The 16,502-nt window shown below is 46.4% G+C and overlaps 1 protein-coding gene and 1 long non-coding RNA gene across 9 annotated transcripts in view; one reads left to right on the top strand and one right to left on the bottom strand.

Moving 5' to 3' along the window:
- Positions 1-1,299: 1,299 nt before the first annotated feature.
- LOC103560586 (uncharacterized) lies at positions 1,300-9,132 on the bottom strand. 2 transcript variants are annotated; one of them, XR_011529167.1, is made up of 4 exons: positions 9,015-9,127; positions 6,374-8,766; positions 6,117-6,273; positions 1,300-4,052 (listed from the first exon to the last, which is right to left on the bottom strand). It is a non-coding gene; the product is annotated as an uncharacterized lncRNA (long non-coding RNA). The 2 variants fall into 2 exon arrangements; XR_011529168.1 differs by lacking the exon at positions 6,374-8,766 and having other exon boundaries at positions 9,015-9,132.
- A 109-nt stretch (positions 9,133-9,241) lies between these two features.
- Positions 9,242-16,502, top strand: part of ATP13A3 (ATPase 13A3) — an 81,792-nt gene continuing 74,531 nt past the window's right edge. For 2 of the 7 annotated variants that reach the window (XM_070582568.1, XM_070582565.1), the window contains exon 1: positions 9,242-9,685. The gene's annotated coding sequence lies outside the window, so the exon portion shown is untranslated. Of the gene's footprint in view, positions 9,686-10,454; positions 10,484-12,775; positions 12,946-16,502 lie in introns of those variants that run through there. The other 5 variants (XM_070582571.1, XM_070582567.1, XM_070582566.1 and 2 more) reach the window with 5 other exon arrangements.

Here is a 16,502-nt window from a genome sequence, read left to right as displayed (position 1 = left end):
GGGTCCTTCTAGTTGTGGCATGTAGGACGCTGCCTCAGCGTGGTTTGATGAGCTATGCTATGAAGGTATTTTGTAGATGTGCTTAAATTCCACAATCGAGTAAGGGAGATTATCCCAATAATGTGGGTGGGCCTAATTCAATTGTTTGAAAGGCCTTATATATAGAGTTGAGGCTTCCCTGAAGCAGAAATTCCATCTAAGAGTTCTAGTCTGCCCTCCCGGAGGACCGGCTCTGCAGATTCCAGCCTTGCTTCGCCAGCCCCATCCAGCCTGTAGGCCAATTCCTGGCAATAAGTCTCTCAATATATATCTCCTACTGATTCTCCTTCTCTGATTAATCCCTGACTCTTACAAGGAGGGCCAAGTTTACTGAAAAAAATGTTAAGAATTCTAAACCTCCTTCCCTACATTTATTAAGACTACAGGCTAGTTTATTCACTATTTATTGAGTGGCTACCACCAGGTGGTTATTCTAGTCACTGGGGCTATAGGAATGAACAAAATAGAGAAAGTTCCTGTTTTCATGGAGGTTTCATAGCAATAGTAACAATTACTGATCACCTACTACTGTGGCCACATGTTGTGGGGGATAAAAAGGTGAGTCGACTATACCTTCTCTCTTGCAGCTTGTAATCAGTCTGCGCATATTTGAATTGGAATGGAGGAGGGTGGAGCTGAGCGTGATTTTTATTTGTGGGAAAACGTAATTTCTAATAAAGAGATAAAATCAAGTATTTCAAGAACCCAAAGGAGCTATTAGGGACCCCTTGAAGGAATATTTGAGATCTTTAGAGTCCTGAGTCTTTTTAAAATTTACATACACCTTAAAAATGAAACCAAGGTCATAAATTTATTTAAAGGGACCCTAAATAAATCACATGAGCTTAAAAAATTATAAAGGAAATTTTTGGTAAAGCCCCAAGAGGTTTCCCTTTGGTTGTCTTCGTGGTAATTATGAGCTATTTCAGTGTATGTCAGGAGTGTAGAGACAAAGAACAAGGTGGAAACAGCCAGAACGTTCCTGGTGTTCTCCACCTTGAAGCCTTGTTCTCTTTCATTTTGTGCCTGCAGCTCTTATGAAATTTGCAGAACCTCGGGGTGCTTAGATTCTGCTTCCTAGACTAGATTACAGGTAACCTCACGGTGGAGGTGCGTTTTGGATCAACTCACTTTTGAAACGTTTATGAAAGAAATTCTTTGGCAATGGGACTTCCACTCAGGAGCTCAATCAGTATTGCCTTAATTGACCAATTCTGGTGAGGCGTCTTTGCTTTGAGGAAAAAAAAACCAACAAGAAGATTCAATGGGTTCTTTTTCTTTATTACTATAAGGAAGAAACTGTCTTCAGCAAACAGAAGGTAACAGCTTTCGGACGATCCTGAATACTGACCCACGGTTTATATGAAAATCTACGGCCCTGATGCGGCAACCAGGCATCCTTCTGACCTACGATCCTTTCAGCGAGCAATTCTTCCTTGGTGCCAGGAGCCCAAAGGAAACAGTCGACCACCTGTAGCTGGGCTTGTTCCTCATTTGCTCTAGAAGCCAGAACCGTCAGCTCTGAAAATAGGTCACAAGCAGTCCCTAAGAGGCTCACAGGAAGTAGCTGCAAAGGTCAGGGGAAGTTTTTAATGACGATCCAGGAGGACAGTGGGTAACAGGCTTCGAGGAGCTTCTCTGCTTGGCATCTGAAACAGCCACATGGAGGAACTGCCTCGGAGACAGAATGACAGGCATGGAGGTGGGGGCCTGCTGCCTGAGCCCCATAAAAGAGCAAAAAGCCCATGTCTGTATAGGAGATTCATCCTGCAGGACCTGAGGGCCGATGGTGAGCGATTTACAGCATCAACTTCAGAAATCCAGTCTAACAACCCCCAGTGGAGAGTTGGGGTTGGGATGAACAATCTCTGAATTAATTCAACCCTGAGATATCAGGATCCCATAAAGCACATATTTCTATTAATACTCATTTTCATGGATTATTTGTTACTCAAGTTTACATCCTAATGCTATTTCACTGACACAATTGTTATAGTACAAATGCTAGGGTACGGTTATAATCTTGACATTACTTTTCACTTGTCTTATTGGCCTAGAACACAATTTCAGAACCAGCTTGACCTTTGGGACCACCAGGCTCCTAATAATAACTATTGTGTCAGCCTATACAAATAGGCAGGACACCATAGAGTAGGGAGCAGCCAATGTTTTCTGTAAACAACCAGATAGTAAATATTTTGGGCTTTTTGGGTCATATGGTCTCTGCCACAACTACTCAACTCTGCCACTCTAACACAAAAGCAGCCACAGACAACATGTAAATGAACGAGCATGGCTGTGTTCCAATAAAACTCTATTTATTAAACCAGGCAGGTGCCTTTGACTTGGGGCCCTAGAGGTTAAAAGCATGCATGGACTCTGGAGCCAGGTTCAAATCCTGGCTCTATTACTTGCTAGCTGTGTGGCCTTAGAGAACCTAGTTAACTTCTCTGTGCTTTGGTCTTTTCATCTCTAAACTGATAACAGTACTTACTCTACAGTCTTGTTATAAAGGTTAAGTATGTAAATTTGTAAAGTATTTAAACAGTTCCTAGCAGACAGTAAGTGCTATATGTGTTTATTAGATAATCCGCCATCCTGTGAGGTCGGTAATAGTCTTCCTATTAAAATTGAAATTCAAAGAAATAAACATGTTACTTCTAAGAATGCTAAGAATTATACCTAGTTTTCCCATCTCCAATACAATTAGCCTTTTCTCATCAGAGGTGAAATCATTATATGTAAATACAAGGAAATTCCCTGTAACATCCTATGAGGCAGGCCTTGCCCCTAAAACCATCATCTAAAGGCTGCTTGTATTTCTCCTGTTCTTGTCCACATGAGGAGTTACTATAAGTGGCAGTGTGCTGGAGCTGGTTTCTGTTGGCTCCTTAAAGCAGACTGCTAAGTTATTTCGTTTCTGCTAAGAATTTTGTGAGCCACCTAAACTGTTGGTAGCTTGAAATTAGCCGTGGTGGGGTATTTACATCACGAAATTGGCAGGTGCTACAAATCAGGAGTTCCCTCCTTTTGTAGGACCGATTTCTAGCACTCCTCCAGCAGGGGCCCTACGCCCTGAACACTCAGCAGCGTGTGACCCAACATATCCTACGGCACCATGGCCTGAGAAGAATGTGGGGCCCCTGGCTGTTGTTTCGTGGCAGAGGCAAAAAAAAGATTACATATTTTGCTCAGCAACAGAAATGAATCAGTGGTGGCCGCTGGACTCTGATTTCTAGACATCTGACTCACAGCTCTGCTCCCTGTTCTGTTCCAAAATACACACACACACACACACACACACACACACACAGGCCTCTGTGGTTCAAGCTAAACAGGGACAGAATGGCATAGGAGCTAAAGGAAACAGAGCTCGTTAAGCAAACATTATAATCAAAATACTTTCACTGGCCACTTTTTCCAGAAAAGACAGGGAGTACTGTGGCATTTTTTTTAGCCTCTCTTAAGGTGAAGTCTTCCTAAAGTAAACACGTGTCCTCTAACCTTTCATGGAAGCAGCAGAGAAAACATAAAAGAGGGCTGAAGTCAGTCAAAGGGGCAGTGAGACGAATCACCTCCTCTTGGGAAGTTGTGGAACTCATTTTTCGTCCCTGTAAGATGGGAATCCTAACCATTCCATTGCTAGTCTGACTTAGTGGTTGTGAAAATTGATGATAATTTGTTACTCACTTACTCGGCACACATTACTGAGTACCATCATGGGCTGGGTCTCGGCCAGGAGCTGAGGATCCAGAGATGGCTTAGTTAGGTCCTTGCTCATGAGGCAGTCAGAGTCTGGGTGTTTAAACAGATAATCCAAAGACTTTGGATCCCAGAGGATGGGTCACTATGGCTTTGTTCAGTCATACTGATGAAGAGTTTGGCCCTGGAGCCAAGTTGCCTGGGTTGAATCCTGGCTGTGCTGCTGTTTACCAGCTCTGCGACCTTGAGTGAGCTATTAAACATCTTTTTCTATTCTGTAAAACGGGACTTTACGTTTTCCTCAGTTTCATCTGTAAACATAGAGATGATAATAGTACTTACTTCTTAGGATTGTTTGAAAGATTAAATGAACTCATACATGTAAAGTTTCCTCAGTTTCTCATCTATAAGAAAATACAGATAATAGTAACTATTACTTTTAGTATTGGCATTGTTGTGATGATCAAATAACACATGAAAATATTTAGAACTGTAGAAACAAACACATAAATAGGACATAGAGTGACAGAAGACAAAGATACTAAGCAGATACTTATTCAAGGTTGTAAATGCAGTGAAAAAGATGCACAGGAGAGGGATTCTTAGCCTGGGAGTTAGGAAAGACATTTGAAGATGATGTTTGAGATTGTAAATTCATTCATTCATTCATTCATCAGACTACAAACATTTAAACATCTACCATATGCCAGGCTTCATCTAGTGCTGGATATAAGGTGATAAAGCAAACCAACTCAGTCTCTGCCAGTAGCAGCACCAAAAAATAGCTTGGGGGGAGGCCAGTGGGGATGCTTTACGTGCCCCTTCCCCATAATTCCTTCCCCCACTTACAAAAATGGACAATCTTAAAAAGTGTCATGCAAACACCTTAAGAAAAACCCTCAGTTCTTCTTCCAAAGAGATTGCTACTTTTAAGGCCCTTCTCGAAAAATTCTGGAGCTACAACTGGTCCCCATCTTCACAGAGGTTGAAGTCTGGTGGGAGAGGCAGGTGTCAAATACATAAACTCACAGGTAATTAAAATTCCGATAATCGTTATAAAGAAAATAATGGAGGTCATCAGAAAATAAAGGAAGGAATGAGTGGCTGGGGAAGGCCTTTTTCAAGAACTATCTGTTTTTAAGCCAAGAGCTGAACTTTAAGAGTGAGCGGGGCAAGGGAAAAGGGAAGAGAGAAAGAACAGGTTTTGCAAAGGCCTTGAGGCAGGAAAGAGCTTGGAGTGTTTGAGGAACTGAAAAGTGGCCTGCTGTGGTTGGAATGAGGTAAGGTAGGGAAGGAGATCTGCGGCGGGAGGAGGGTGAGGGTAGAGGAGTGCCAGTGAAGGGGGAGCAACGGGCAGGCCACATCCAACACTGGACACTGTAGGTCAAAGAAATTCACATTTTATTCTCAGTGAAATGGGAAGCAGTTGAAAGCCTTCATCAAGAGCTGTGCTCCAAGTCACACACACACTAGTGCCCTCTGGCTGCTGTGTGAGAATGGACCGGAAGGAGGTAAGGGTCAAAGTGGGGAAATCAGGTGGGGGCTAAGGAAGTAGTCCCAGGTGAGAGATGGAGGTGGCTTGGGTTATTCTAGTGGCAGCTGAGATGGAGAGATGTGGGAGGGTAGGAAATGGACTTAGCATTGTATTGGAAAGAATGACTCTCAGGTTTCTGGCTTGAGCAGCTGGGTGGGCGACAGTGTCTTTTGCTAAGGTGGAGAAGCCTGGGAAAGCAGCTGGTCTAGGGAGGAAGGGCAAGAGTTGAGTTTTGGATAAGTGAATTTACGAGGCAGTAGTGAGACATCATGTGATGGTGATAGGGAGGTATGGCCAGGACTCTGAAGAGAGAGCTGGCCTTCGAGTAATACGGCTGAGAGTCATTAACGTACTTACAGACGTTAGCTACAGCCGTGGTGGATGAGGTCACTGGGGGAATGCCTGTGTGTCAGCACTCCTACCCTTCTTTTGGGACCCAGACAGCTTTGAGAAGCTGAGGAAAGCTAGACTTCTTCCTTTAAAAGTATTGGTATTCAGTTTAAGGAGTTTATAGAGCCCCTGAACCCCATCCACCACTCTTGTAAGGTTGATAGACAATTCAAGGACAAATGATAAAACTTGTGTACAGAGAGAAATGGGCCCTGGACTGAGCCCTGGGAAGGAGCACCGTTTAGAGGGAGGATAGAGGAAGCACCCACTGTAGGTTGAGAAGGAGTAAATGAAGAGGAAGGAGGAATTCCAAAAGAGAATTATCCAAACTAAAAGAAAAGTGTTTCAAGAACGGGAAATGCATGTCGCTGAGAAGGCTAGAAAAATAAGGTGTGAAAAGTGTCCCTTGGAGTTGGCAACAGTGGTGACCTTTGGGAGGCCAGGACTGTACCTGTGAAGGGTTAGGTCTCTTGGGAGGGGGCATTGCCCCTTCGCAGAAACTGGAGTGAGGGAGAGACAGCGGATGCTGATGTGGGTTAATGTGTAGATCCGTGGGTGTTCCCTCTTGATGGTCTGCATTTTCTCAGTGAAACAGGAGGTAAGGTGACCTGGAGAGGGGAAGGCAAGCAAGGATGGGGCTTTTGAGGATGGAGGAGATGTGAAATAGTCCGTGGAAGGTAAATTAGAGTTTACTAGGAGGACTGTTACCTGTCTTGGGTTGTGATCATGGCTTGGGTCTTAAAAAGGGAGTAGGATCAAAGGAGGGAAGGGCTGGGCCCAGGCCCAGAATCATCCTGGGCGGAGATCAGCAAGCCTCCCAGGACTTCTCAAGACTCGCTTCACTGTCTTTCTCTCTGTCTTGGGCTTCTCCTCCTTTCCTGGCTCTGTTTTTTCCTCAGCCTATAAACATGCTCAAGCCTTTCCCAGTGACTCAGCATCTCCTCCCCCCAGTGTCCACATTCTCTTCTTTCCATACCCAAAACATCTGTAGCAGGGAATTTTTAGAAATATTTCAATCACTGTTTTTCTTCCTATAGTGTTCCCTTGCCTGGCTGTGTGTTGCCTTACTTTGAGGATTTTGGCTGCTTCTTGAAGTCTGGGGCTCTTTGCGGTCTTTTAAAAGCTTGAGGGCACTGCGAGGTTTGTATTGGATACCTTGTAGGTCCGCACTGCGGCCAGAAGCCAGGGGAACCTCTGCACGATTTTAAAGAGAAGCGCATTTTAGAGAGTTCGCTTTGGAGGCTGAATGGAGGCTGAGTTTGTCTGCAGGAGACTTTAGGAGGCTGCTGCAACGGTTCAGGCTGGAAAGGATGGCTGGAACTCCCGCCAGGAGGAATGGAGGCAGAGATTTGAGGTAGAGATCTAAGGAGGTGAAATAAATAGGACGAGTGATGGCATAAGGCAAAGGGCTGAATCAAGAATGACTCACTCATTCCCAGCTTTCTGATTCTGATGCCTGTAGATGGTGGTGTCAACAGGGGAGGGAGAGGCTGCTATGGAGGCAGAGGATGAGTTGTTTTGGTCATGCTGAGTTTGGGGTGCCCCTGAGATATCTAGACAGAGCTGCCTGGCAAGCAGTTGGATATTTGGGTCTAACTTTTGTGGAAGAGGTATAGGCTGGAAATGTCTGATTTGGCAGTTGAAACCATGGTGATGATGATGGGTGGAGGTGATGTCCCAAGAGTGAGGGGAGAAGAGCTGTGGGCTTAGAGTGGAGTCTCGCATTTAAGGTGCAGACTCACAATTGGTGGCACTTAAGGATGCCACCAAGAGAGGCAGCAGCTTTATTTACTGAGAGGGGAGAATCGGGAGACTGCACTCTTTTGGAAGCCAAGGCAGTACTGAGATGCCAGAAGGTGGGAGACAGTCATGTGAGGTGTCAAATGTAGCAGAGAGAGCCAGAGAGCTAAGAACTGAGGAATGCCTACAGATTTGGGAAAATGAAGGTCATGGGTTACTGTCGCCTGAGCAGGGTAATGGAAGGTTGTGTGTTTGGGGAGGACGAGCCAGAGTGCCAAGTGTTGAGAAATGAGGAAGTGGAGACAGCTGACGGGGACCACTGTTGAAGTGGTCTCCATGAGAGGGAGAGAAGCACTTGGAAGCTAGCTGGAGTGGGCACTTCGAGCGCAGGGTTAGCTCGATAGTTTTGTTTTTAGGACTTGAGGAACTTGAGCTTGTTTAAAGGCTGAGGGCAAACAGCCAGGAGCCAAGCAGCTGGGAAAGGTGGAGGAGACTTCATCCCCGCAGAGACAGCTTCTTACAGTTTGCCCAACACTTCCACACCCCTCATCTCATTTAATCATTTGAAGATCACGAGACTTGAAACAAACAAACAAACGGTGAGACGTAGCCCAGGGATAGGAAGAGGGGTGTAGTTCCATCTCGGTCCAGAGCGCGTCCACGCCACGTGGTGTGAGGAAATGCGCCGACTGTCCAGCTCCGCACAGCCCAGGACGGCCAGGAGCAGCGTGTGCCTGCCTCCCGGCGAGGTGACATCGGTGCCGTGGACTTGGGGGGGGGGCGGTGTGCTGCCTCAGATGAGGTGTCACCATGCGTCGCGGATCAGGGGTGGCAGCCCCCGAGAAGGCTCGCCATGTGCTACGAACCAGAACCTGAACGCTCCCTGCCTCCAGCGAGGTCTCCCCAAGCGCGCTGGACCAGGGGCCGCGCGCGTGCCATCCCTTCCCTTCTTTACGCTCAAGCAGCTCAGAGCTCTGTTAGCGACAAGGTGGAATAACAATAACAGCGATGGCCGGGCCTCAAGGGCGCGGGCGAGGTAGACTCAGGGCCGAAACATGGCCGGAGCCCGGAGCAGCAGGTCCCTAAACGCGCCGAAGGGACGCCGCGAAAACCAAACTGGTGATTTGTATATCCGGCAGGGGCCCGGCCTCGAGATAAAGCTTCTGCGGAGGGAAGTATTTAATTTGCATCCAACACTGTCGCAAGAGACTCCTTCCCGCCGGAGGCGGCGGAGTGGGCGCGTGGGAGCTTTCTCCTGGGGACGCCTCCCAGTCCTCCGCCCCGAGGCCGGGCGCCGAGCCGGTTGTCAAAGGCGAATTACACGTAGTTTTCTGGTTGTTTGTTTCGGAGTGGGGAGGGTGCTGTTAAGAAACGAGAGACCTGGATTGGGAGCCAGTATCTGGCTTTCTCTCCATCAGACTCTGCGCAAGTCTAGTCTAGACCCCTCCCTGGGCCTCAGTTTCCCCGTTCGTAAAATGGGGATTTGGACTATGATCGTGTCTTTGCACGGCCAGAGTGGCGAATTCCACCTCCTCCTGCCAAAAAAGGCATCCTCCATTAGCAACCCTCTTCCCGCCAACACCCAGCTCTTTTGGGGCGCCCTCCTTACCCTTTCTGGTCTTCGCCCGCCTGGGGGGCTAACGGCGAGGGGGTGGCGGGGCCTGCGCCCCGCCCCGCCCCCTCCGTCTGGTCCCGCCCCTCCTGACGTCCCCTCTGCGCCCCTCCGCCCTCGGCGCTGGGATGAGGCCATCACGTGACCTCACATCCGGCGCGGGAGTCCCGAGCTCGCCGCGCGCGCGCTCTCCGCTCGCCCGCCCGCCCGCCGGCTCTCCCCGCAGCGTGAACCCGGCGCCGCTGCCGAGGGGAGGGGGGTTCGCTCCGTCGCTGGCGGCGGGAGGCCGTTTCGGAGTGCAGCCCGCCCCCCTCCCCTGCCGCCTCCCCCCCGCCTCCCTCCTTGTTCTCGCCCGCCCCGGCTGCACGCCACCGCTGCGGGCGCAGAGGAGGAGGGCGCGGACGGCCCTGCGCCCGGCTCGGCCCGGCCCCGCCGCGGCGCCTCCCTCGCCTCACCCCCAGCCGCAGCGTGCGGTGGCGGCGGCGTCTCGAGCCCGAGCGACCCGCGGCCGCCGGCGCCGGCCGAGGGCGATGGGGCTGGGCTGACGCGAGGCGCGGCGGCGGCGACAGCGGCGGGCCCCGGCCCCGGCCCTCCGCTGCCCCTCGGCTGCTCCGGCCAGGAGGCCGCCGAAGAGCGGCCCCAGCTTTCCCAGGGCGCCAGCAGGCAGGGTGAGCGGGGCGTGAAGCGGGTGGTGGTGGTGGTGATGATGATGGGGTAGGTCGGAGGAGGTGAATGGTGGTGTCAGGGGTGGCGGGTACCAGGTGAGCTTATAGGCGGCCTCCTCGGGCCGGAATCGGGCAACCCTTCTCGGGGAAGGTGTGTGGGGGGTGGGATGGGGAGGGGAGCGCGCGGACCGCGGAGTATCTGTCTGGGACAGGTGAGGCTAGGAGGGATCCACGTTGTGGGTGTGAAGGCCTGGTTTGGACACGCTGCTTGGCGTGGAGGGCGAGTATGTGTTGGGGCTTGGGAGTGGGGTGGTGGTCCAGCCCTTTTAGGAAGTCGGGAGATGGTGTGGTCGAAGGTGGGGGCATTGGCTGGGCGCTGGATGGCTTTCTGCGGATGCTGACTGAGGGAATCTCGAGTTCGTCCTTAGACGCGGAGTCGTAGAGCTCCTTGCCAGTCACCGCATTTTAGATAAACTTAAGTGAGGCCCAGAGAGGAAAAGTGACTTCTGACTTTCCTAAGGGTTCTCGCTCTGAATCTGGTGGTGAGGACTAGAAAAACCCAGGGCCCTCTCCTCCAGTACTTGCGTGGCCACGTTTTTTAGGGCCTTTCCTCCTCCCTTTTCTCTTCGCAAAGTTAGGTGGATGTCTGACCTCTTTTTTTCGAGGGGAGGGATGGCGAGGGACTCAGGTTGGGGATTGACAGTAACTCAGTTCGGGTCTTCCCAGTTTGGAAAGCGTTTGTGACAGGTGTTTATCGTTTCTTCTTCCCAAAGATCTGACAGAAACATCTGGACATAGGAGGTATGAATCACTCACATAATTAACTACTTTTAATTGTCAGTGTCTTGGAGCTATATTTAGTGGTTATATTAGTGCAAAATGAATGAATATGAAGTCTTAAACCTAGAAACAGAAACCTGTGTTTCCTACACATGATTCTGAACTAAATGAGTAGAACATTTGTAGATGGAATGACTATTTTAGATTCATGAGTCAGGAAGTTAGAATTTCTTAAAAATCTAAGAAATGCAGGAACGTTAAAGATTATTGCAAAATGAACGCTGTCTTCTAGAGGCTTTGTTGCTAAAGTGAAGATATTCTGTTTTGATTGTCTTTTGAAGGGCAGTTACCTAGTTAAAAATCCTCTTCCTTTGGCCAGAACTCAGCCTCTCTACCAAAGTTCGTGTGTTAACTTTGTTTCGCTGGAATATATGTGGCATTCTTTTCCTAGGAAGATTGTCGATTTGCTGAATAGGCCATGGTTGCCAAAATAAATTTATGTGGGCATCCCATTCTCATTGTGCAACCCTTTTTAAAGGCAAATCAGTTCCTGGAAGTTGTTTGAAATAGTAAGCTGATTATTGATTGTTGTTATGGAAGTTTACTTTTGCTACTATCCTTGTTTTTTTTTTTTTCATTTTCCACTGTTAGATCTGGTGAGGGTGAGACAGTTAAGTGAGATTTTTGAACATCAGTAGAACAGCAAATCTTGTTTTTGGTCAAGGGATTGGGTAGGAAAAGTGATGATGTTGTTTGGTTGCCTCAATTTATGAGGAGTACAGTTACAAAAAAAAATATTAAGTAGCAGTTTATTTTGAAAACAAGTTGATGGAGGCTTCACTTTAAGGCAGAGTTCAAATTATGTAGTAGGAGGCCAGGCCTTTGTCCAGGCCAACCAGGAAGCTTTATTTGGAGTACGTCTGGTCATTAAAATTTTAATTCACAACTGATTTGAGATAAATAGGATAAATTCGTACATAGGTAGTCTTTGAGTGTTCTGAGACTCAGTTTCAGCGTCCGGCTGGTGGGGGAGGTTCCCACACGTACAACAAGGAATTTTTGGACACCAGCAAGGTGTCCTAGAATTCAACTCAGTTCTGAAACCATCTACCCAGAGAGTTTGTCAGATACCACCGGTTAAGCGTTCATTCCTACAGGACCCCCTACGCATGCCCCCCTGACTTTCCAACACCAGTCAAAAGCCCAGGCTGGTACCTGTGCTTCTAACTGACTGGCTGCAAATTGGAAGTTCCCATGACCTCCTCTTTGGACTTAAGGCACCAGTCACAAGTCCAGTTTGTTACCTGTACTTCTGGTCAGAAGTGACCAGGACCCCCTTCTCAGTTTCTGTTAATTTGCTAGAGCAGTGCACAGAACTCAGAGAAGCATTTTACTTATTGGGTCACCTGTTTATTATAAAAGGCTATAACTCAGGAACAGCCAGGTGGAAGAGATGCGTAGGGCAAGGTATGGGGAAAGGGCTTGGAGCTTCCATGCTCGCTCTCTCCAGGTGCGCCACAAGTTCACCAACCCTGAAGCTCTCCGAACCCTCTCCTTTTGGGTTTTTATGGAGGCTTCATTACAGAGGCATGATTGATTCAACCCCTCTTCCCTTCACAGAGTTGGGGGGCAGGCAGTGGGACTGAAAGTTCCAACCCTCTAATCACATGGTTGGTTCTCCTGGCAACCAGCCCCGGTCCTTAGGTGCTTCCTCATTCACATAACAAAAGATACCTTTATCACTGTCGACACTTAGGAAACTCCTAGGGTTTTGGGAGCTGTGAGCCGGGAACTGAATGAAGACCAAATATATATGAGAGATATCTTTTGGTCGTCTGAATGACCAAGTATATATTTCTTATGTTAAAAAGCAAAATCCAACTGAGTAAATTTAAAGATCTAATTGGTTTTGTTAAGCAATTCATGAATCGGGCAGCATCCCATCCAGCAAATAGAGAAATACTGGGAGGAGTTAATAGAAAGTGGAAGGTTTTTATAGGAAGAAGAGTGGGGCAAGGAAATTATTAGCAAAAGGAAAGAAAGGATTATCTCGGGCCAGTACATCTTCTCTTTGGGGGGAAGAGAATGCAAAGGTTTTATCATGCAAATTTCTGCTTCTGTGTGAGATGGAGAGGCTCCACGTGCCAGATTACCTCATTGGTACTGACCAGAAAATTCCAGACTGGTTGATTAAGATTGCATTTCTTGGGAAGCTCAAAACTGCAGTTAGGTCAGGTATTGAATCTAGGTTTGGTATCGTGGGCTTTAGCGCAAGTGACGCCATTTTGGGCCTGTGGTTTCTCTTTAACACAGAAATCTCAATATCGCACCTGGGTCCTAGCCTAAAGTTTGGGAACCACAAAGGAAACCACCTTCCACTTCCATCTCCTCTGCACCTCATAGTAGTACTCAAGCACACCTTCTCATCATCCAGCTGGGACCCCAGGGCCCCTGGCACCATCTCAGACCCTGGAAAGAGTACAGTAAGTGATAGCACTCATCACGCAGCAGCTGTGGGAGCAGGGCGGTTGAGGCAGGATGCTGGGGTGGCGTGGGTGGAACCAGGGCCACTTCCTTTCCCCTTGGGGCCCTGTCAGCCCACTGTTCCCAGCTTCACCAGGAGTTGGATTGGCCTGGTCCCAGCCCTGTACCCTTATCAAGTGAGCTGGTGTGGCTTGAAAAGACCCTGATAGGTGATGGAAAAAGAAGATCAGGAGCCATTGGGGCTGAATAGGGTCAGGGAGGACCAGGAGGGACAGCCATTGCTGGAGTGCGAGCTGCCAAGGCATGAGGGGGCCTCTGGGAGAAAGTTGATGGTGGAGCTGCCAGCATCTGTTCTCTTATTATTTCTGATAATAGTAAAAGCAAGGGTGGAAAAAGCCGTTAAACTGCAGTTTAGGCCCAGCAGTTGGCAGAGAAATGGGCAGGAGGGAGGGGCCAATACCGCAGGTAGAAAAATAGTTTCGTAGTAGTTAGAACAAAGCTATATAAGTCTGAACGTCTAAACAGTTCCGTCTGATGAGTTTTCTACTTGGTTCTGCTTATTAGATATTAGAGCTAAAATACTTCTGTTGGTTTAGTTAGCCCTTAATAGTTATCTCATTTTGGTAACACGTTTTCCATCTATGTCATATTTCAAGTATGGATTCTTACATGGATAATAAGTGTGTGTTGGCAGTTATGGCATATTGTATTAGAAAAAACATGGACTTGGGAATCATTTCTGACTTTCTTAACTAACTGTTTCACTTTGACCGTTGCTAATAGTTACTGAGTAAGCTTACTGTATACTAGACTTTGAATTAAACCCTTGACGTGAATTATCTCATTTAAACCCCATTTTACAGATGAGAAAACTGAGGTTCAGAGATGTTAAGTGGTCAAAGTCACATTCAGCTAATGTGGTAAACCTAGAAATAGAAACCTCTTGTCACATACAGTAACAGAGCTAGGATTCTGGCTGTCTTCCAGGTCTCTTGTACTGTAAGTTGTTTAACCTCCCTACTCATCATCATCATCTTTTTTTTTTCATTAACAAAGAATGCTAATACTTAGCTGACAACATATGTAAAGAAAGTGGTACTCTTCCTGGCGTGTAATAAATATTTCCTTCCCCTTCCCTTTCATGTACTGAATCAAGCTGTGCTTGTAGAGCATGGGGGTTTTGTAGCCACTTGAGTATAAGGTTTTAAATGTGAATATAGTTTATTCCTAAGATTAGTAGCAGTCCCAGGAGATGGGCTGTGATCAGTGATGTGGGGACATCCTGTGAAACTTTGTCTTTATCCTATATTTTCTCCCAGTGGTCTGGGAGACGATGGAAATAATAACTTTATACTTGTGAATGACTATGAGGAGATTGTAATTTTTAAAATCTTGGAAGACAGAATTAGAATTTCAAAAGCTCTTGGTTACTTGGTTTATCTAAAGCCGGATTCTGTTCTCTGGTATACTTGGTAATGTAAACTAACTATGTAAGTACAAGTGAGAGACCTTGAGAATGGACCATAGGTTGAATAGGAGTTAGCAGCTTATCACTTATTCAAGATAACATTCTTAAAACTCTTAAAACAATTCACAGCGGTATGCTGAAAGAAGATAACCTGGTGTCTGACATCTACCTGATAGATCACTGGAACATTTGTTCCAGTGATGGAATTTGGTCTGCTTGGGCCCTAAAGCTCATCTGGTCAAATCTGGATCCAAGAGATAGCTGAGGGGAGTTAATCTTTGGTTTTGGAACATAGTGTGTGTGAAATGAAGCTAACTGGCCTTTGGAGAGAGTAAATGTATAGTCATCAAAACCATTTCTGTAAGTAACTCACTTAACTAGTCCAGGAAACATGCCAGAAGCAAGGAAATAATTGTTAGTCTTACTTAACTTCTGATGATTGTCACATTTTGAGAGTAGAGAAATTAATAGCTTAATCAAAATTTCTTTCTTTCTTTTGTTGACTCACTCCCTGTGGATCTTGCTTTTTTATTTTTTTATTTTTTTTTATTTTTTTAAAGATTTTATTTTTTCCTTTTTCTCCCCAAAGCCCCCGGTACATAGTTGTATATTCTTCGTTGTGGGTTCTTCTAGCTGTGGCATGTGGGACGCCGCCCCAGCGTGGCCCGACGAGCAGTGCCATGTCCGCGCCCAGCATTCGAACCAACGAAACACTGGGCCGCCTGCAGTGGAGCGTGCGAACCCAACCACTCGGCCACGGGGCCAGCCCCTGGATCTTGCTTTTAAATGATCTTTTGACACTTAGATACTAGGTTAGGTAAGAAATTAATTTCTGGGAAAAATGAGTTAACTGTAAAGTAGATTTCCTGATTACATGATTTGGAACTGGCTGCTGTCTGTAAAATCTCTCAGAAATTTTGAATAAAAATATGTATAACTGTTGAGTGTTGATACAAGAGAGAGTTCTACTGCAGTGATAGCAAGCTGGATTGATTGACTCCTTTTTTATTTAGTTTTTCTTATCTTCTTCCAAAAGAAATTTGTGAGTTGGACATTGAGATTGGAAAATAATGATGCTAGATGGTCATCGATGGGCCATAGACTAGTCCCATCTTTTTGTAGGAAAGGAGCCTTGTGTCTGGAGTGGTGAGTGATGACACGCTAGTGAGGGGTCTAGCCTTGGAAGCTTCATCTTGCTGGGTATTCGTTCCACTCTTGCCTTTTCTTTTGTACCCTGTAGTAATGGCACATGTCAAAACTCAGTGTGGTGGGTGTTTTTTCCTACTGAGAACCAGCTTTTAAGGGTTGCTTTTGATTACTTGACAGACTTCGATTACATTTTTAGCTTATTTTAAAATAAGTCATGGAATAGTTCCACATAACTGTCTAGCGTGGCTTCTTTACAGCATCCCTCTTGCTCTGTTTTTTTCCCATTTGTGAAATAGGATGAAAAATAATGTTAACTTATTTTGATATAAAAGATGAGTGTTTTGGTTCCTAATTCTTTCAGATCTAACGAGCTGAAAAAAGTGAAATCACCTTTTATTTGGGGGCTTTGGGTCTAAATTCTCATTTACAGTAAAAATCTTATGTAGTCAGAATTACTCTTGAAAAAGTCCTTTAGGAAGGTACAAGTTTGAAAATTGGTTAACTGACATTGTCTTTCAGTTCCAACAGCCAGTGTTTCCTCCAGCTATTAGGATGGGTTACATTTTTGGTGAGCTGGGATCATAATTGGGTATATGAGGTCCCTTTTGACAGGTGAATGGGACTTCAGATTGACCGAGGACGGCAGATTCATAGTCCCCACGGCATTCTCCCGCTGACACAAGGATATGAAGGCAGGCTTCTTGCCCCCATTATTTGAAATATTTTTCTCTATTGTTTTTCTTTTTTTCTTGCGGCACAGATAGTTGAATGAGTGTAATTAAATGCTTATATGGTGTGACTCCATAGTGTGAATAATGGAGAGAGAAATTAGATATTTATTAAAATCTGCTGTCTTCTTAGGTTGTACTGGGTGTTTGTACCACATGAAGAACTAGCATAATTAAAGGGCTGAGTAATAAAGTTGGGAATATTGGAAGA

Source organism: Equus przewalskii, chromosome 18 (assembly GCF_037783145.1).
Source record: "Equus przewalskii isolate Varuska chromosome 18, EquPr2, whole genome shotgun sequence".
In the NCBI taxonomy this organism is placed as follows: domain Eukaryota; kingdom Metazoa; phylum Chordata; class Mammalia; order Perissodactyla; family Equidae; genus Equus; species Equus przewalskii.
This window is presented reverse-complemented; position numbering and strand designations above follow the sequence as displayed.